The following is a 5,155-nucleotide window of genomic DNA, read 5'->3' as shown; positions in this document are numbered from 1 at the left end:
TTGAATTGAGGCCTTTATTTCATTAATTGCATCCTTTATCTCTTTTTGGCTCTCTCTGAATTCTTTTCGAAACACCTCTATTATTTCTATAGTTATTTTCCTGATTTGATCTTCTAGAAATCTCTGAATTTCTGTTTTATCGGGTTCTGATGTTGGGGTTGTGGGCATTCATTGCTCCATTGTTATTCCTCTTTCCCATGATTTTGGAAGTTTGTGCCTTCTCTGGGTTCTTCCCTTGGGTCACTATGACTTCGCTTAAGGTGCTCTTGATCTCGAGTCTGTGGTATCTCAGTCCCTACTACTCCTTTATAAGTCTAGGGGTATGATTTTAGAACTCTGGAGGCTAGTCCTTCATCCCGAATTGCTCCCCCCAATCCTTAAGGGCCACAGGTGATGGGAAAGCCACCTGGGCAATCGGTAGAAGTCCTTCACCTAGACCAGAGTCTAGGATGGGCTCTACAGATGTCGTTGCTCACCCCACCCAAAATCGGCTGTTTCCCTAGCCAGATACCTTAGAATAGCAATTAATGAATATTAAATGGATACCATGAAAACTTAGGCATGCAAATTACCACTATCATTAACAGAGCAATTTCTAAATTTAGAAGGATTATAATTAACCACTAATTATGATACATTTACTGGTACCAATACTCCAAAATATCATACAACAAAAATGACAAAATTGCAAATCCAATCACCTATCGCAATTGTTTCCATTCACTCCACTTTTTCCAATCATACGGACCGGTCCTTTTCACACTCTCACACTCACACAGTTAGGATCCTTGATGAGGCCGAATGGAGTCCACTTCACCGGTGGCAGATCAACTTCTTCGTTGGGCGCCAGGATTCCTTCTTTGCTCGAGCACAGAGGACACTGTTCCTCTCTCAAAACCTTCTTTGCTCACGCATAGAGGACACTGTTCCTCTCTCAAAAAAAAAAAAAAAAATTCTAAAACAGCTCCAACTCCCTTCTCATGAAGAAACTCAAGAATGGAGCTCCCCCTCTCACAGAGAGACTTCCACTGAGCGCTTCCTATTGGAGGTCACTGGTCTTACGTGCCGTCGCACTGCCCCTGGGGTCTTCCTCCAACTTCCGACCCGGCGTGGGTGGTGCCTTCGGGCTAGGGGCCCTGGTCAGCACCACCACTGGAGGTCACAAGGGACTTTATACCCAAGCCTGTTCCTCCAGCCCAGGGGGTCACAAGGGCCTTACCACAGCGTCCTGCCGCCCGAGCCTTTTCCCCCGCCTGAGGCCGTCGCCTCCAGACTCGATCAAGGGTCACAAGGGCCTAACACAGCGTCCTGATGCCCAAGCCTTTTCCCTTGTCTCATCCCAGGACTTACAACGACGTCTCGCGGCCTGAGGGCCCCAAAATGAAACCTCTGCCCCTTGGTGCCGTTCGCTAAATGGGGAGGGGCTTACCCGGACGCGCCCCCATATGAAGGGTCCAAGAATTGCCCACCAACCCAAATATCGAAGGACTCACAAGAGATGTAAGAATGCAAGCGAGGTTTATTGTCCCGGCTAGCCAGGGGTCGAGACCAAGACACCATGGCCGAGGTCCGACCCCTCCCCACTCCACGCTCTGAATTTTATAACCCTAGGAGGGAGTGGTTACACATGAGGGAGTGGTTACACAAGTCAGAGCCCGCCAACCTTAGAATACAACCAATCAGATACAAGGACAAACAAGTACAACCAATAATTTTAAAACATGCATCCACACACGTCAGAGCCTGCTCTGCCTTTCCCACCCACCTTGGCTGGGCCAGGCTCATCTCTGCACTGAAGAACAGATTATCTCTGCACTGGAGAGCAGATTAGCCTGGCCTTGTTTGCTGATCTAGCTCAGAGATATGGGGATGGGGTCCCATTTACAAAGACCTTGGCCGGCAAGCTGGAGATTAGAGGCTTTGACCTTGTGGGTCCCCTACCCTTGTCCTTGGATGGATCTTGATTTTATTTCCAATCCTACCCTACTTCTATCTTAACTATATTTTAATACCTTATTTCTAATCCTAATATGGGAGAAGACTTCTCTAGTTAACTTCTCATATAGGGGGGGAAAGCACTTCTTCCAGCCTGCTTTCCAGCACCCCTACAGTATGTGTCTATGGCCGTCCAAAGGGCAGCAGTAGGTGTCTTTCAGGTTCTGTCTGCAACATCATCTGAAGTCTGAAAGCTTAAACAACACTCACAACACAGTTTAGCAGATAAACATCAAAAAGTAACATGAAGTTTTTAGATTTAGTTGTCAGATGTACTTCTCTAGCTGCTGAGCACTTTTCCTCAAGTGATAGGGTTATTAGAAACCTATTCCTCTTTTAATAATCCATTTTCATACCACAATCCTTCTGCAACCTGCTTTTAATCTTTCTGATTCCTTTCTTTCCCATTTGGGACAATCTTAGGATAAACTTTACTTCATACAAAATGCTTTCTTATTCTCACAATATTTCCTTTCTTTATCGCCATCAAAAAACTCCATACCTGCACACTTATTATATCTGTCCTTTGTTCTGACATAATCATTTCTTAACCACGTGGCGCTTCCCTGTCTTCTGGCAGCACATACTGGGTGCAAAGGTCAAGAACCTTCCTAGCCCTTGGCTCTACTGTATGGGCAGTATTGGCTGCTCATCAACTAGGCTGCTTAAAAGCTGCACACAAGCCGGGTGTGGTGGCGCACGCTTGTAATCCCCGCGCTTGGGAGGCAGAGACAGGAGGATCGCGCAGGTTCGAAGCCAGCTGCATGCGCTGGCTTAGGAGACCCTGTTTCCAAATAAAAAATGTAAAAAAAGTAGGTCTGGGAGTGTAGAAGGGCTTCCAGGAACCCCAGTACCACCACCAAAAAAAAAAAAAAAAAAAAAGCTGCACACAAAGCTTACCTTTCTTATGCTCAAGCCGGATTCCAGAGGAGAGGGGGTAAACAGAGGCACAGGTTGCCTCCCTTGCTAATTTTTAGGGCTAATGGCTTCAGTTGACTCTTAAGGCTTTTACTATAGGTTAATGAGTAGAATGAAGGTCAGAGATAGAGAGGAATTCTGCATTGTAATTGCTGCAGCTGGAATGCTACCACAGCATCTGAATTCTGACTACATTTTATTACAGCTTGAGCAAAGCCGAGGGCGTTTAAAGGCTCAGACATATTACTAGAAAATTTAATTTTCACCGATTCAGTTTCTCCCACAGTCCTGATCTTACATCACCGGAGCAATTCGTGTGGAAAGTTAAAAGAATCATTATCTAAGAGCAACAAATACTTTGGCCAGAAACAACGCTCCCTCGGGGCTTCATCTCCTTGAGATTCGATGCCAGTCATGTGTGGGGGCACGCAGACACCAAGGAAAGCGGGACCGTAGCACAAATGCTGGGATTACAAGTGTGTGCCATGACACCCGGTTTCCAGCCCTTTCTTATTTTTATGTTTTGAAACAGGGTCTTGCTAGGTTTCAGAGAGTCTCGCTACATTGCTGCATCTGGCCTCAAAGCTTTGATTGCCCAGTCTCAGCCTCTAAAATACTGGGGTGACAGGTGTACACCACCACACCTGGCTCATTTCTTTTACAGTTTGAGATGTCACCATGGGTTCCTGGCTAGAATAGAAAAAAAAAATCCAGACTGCTGCAAACCTAAACAAGATCTTATTAATACAGGAAAGGGGGGGGGGTCAGAGCAAGGAAAGCATGTCAGAGACAGACGTGATGGAGGGTCTCAGAGGCGAGACCTGCTGTCCTTGAGAACGCGGTATTTATAGGAATTCGGTATCTCATCCTTCCTACCCTACGGATAGTCTTCCTTTTTCAGCAGCGGCAGGCACTAGTCTGTCTCTGCTGGTCATCTCCGCTGCGTGAGCTTACTCATTAGCCTTCTTTGTGTATCCTCACAAGGACAGACTGGTCGGACATCACTGACCAAGATGTGCTACTTATTTGGCAGGGTTATGGGGGCTGCAGGGTAGAAGCCTCTTTGTTCTTTATTTATTTTTACCATTTAAGTTTAAAGCTTGTATTGTCCATCCGTGAACTTGGTAAGTTCTCAGCATCCCCTTATCTCCATCTGCGAGAAGTTATTATATGAAAAGCTGCGTGTGTGTGTGTGTGTGTGTGTGTGTGTGTGTGTGTGTGTGGTACTGGGGTTCCTAGAAGCCCTTCTACCTCCGGGCTACACTCCCAGATCTATTTTTACATTTTTTGGAAACAGGGTCTTCTAAACCAGCACGCGCGGCTGGCTTCGAACCTGCAAGATCCTCCTGTCTCTGCCTCCCAAGCACGGGGATTACAAGCATGCGCCACTACGCCCGACTGAAAAGCTTTTTTATAATAAAAAAAAGAAAGACACAAAAATATAACCATTTAAAGTGTGGAGGTTTTAGGGCTATAACTACTCTGTGCTCTTAATGTACTGGGTTAATATGGCTTGTTTTCCCATCTTTTAACTTCAGTCCCAACTATGAGCGCGTGCATAATTCTTTTCTAAGTGCAGGTGTCTGTAAATTCAGCATTCAGTGTTCGGCAAGGCTAACCGCCAACTTTTAGCTGACCAGGGTCAACCTTGGCTGCAGCTCTTGGCTGACAGCTCAGTGAAAGAGAAAAGGGTTTTATCGTTCTGCCTAAGTATGAAAGCTTGTTCTTATTAACAACTAGTACTTCCCTTATCAGCAATCAATAGAGGCTCCCTTCCCATCCATTTCCATCTAGGTGACCGAGAAATATCAATTCCAGGAACTGTTCTGAGGACTAAATGCCACAGTGTGAGCCAAGAGTTCACACCAAGCCACAAGGCGTCACTCCACCCTCGGGGCCGCGGGTTCCTGTGCCAGTACTTCGCGAAAGGAATGCCATTTCTCATAATAAGCACCCCGAGGCCTTTGCTCTTTCCACTGCCCCAGGGCCATTTTGCAAGTGTCCTGTAATAAGCACCTTCTGGTCAACAGACAGGCTAGCTCTGCCCTGCCCGCAAACACCGCGCTCCCCCAGGCCGGGCGGCCGGCGCCGCGCATGCGCAGCGGGGAGGCCCTGCTGGCCTCGCGGATCCCAACCGCCCCGGCTCCTGTTTCCGCCCGGTGGCGAGCGCCGAGGTACCGACTTCCGGCGGGAGGTTTTTCCGCGCGCACGGGGGCGGCGCCGGCCGGCAAGGGTGAGGAAG

This window comes from Muscardinus avellanarius (assembly GCF_963383645.1).
Source record: "Muscardinus avellanarius genome assembly, chromosome: 5".
Classification (NCBI taxonomy): Eukaryota; Metazoa; Chordata; class Mammalia; order Rodentia; family Gliridae; genus Muscardinus; species Muscardinus avellanarius.
Note: the sequence above shows the minus strand (reverse complement) of the source record.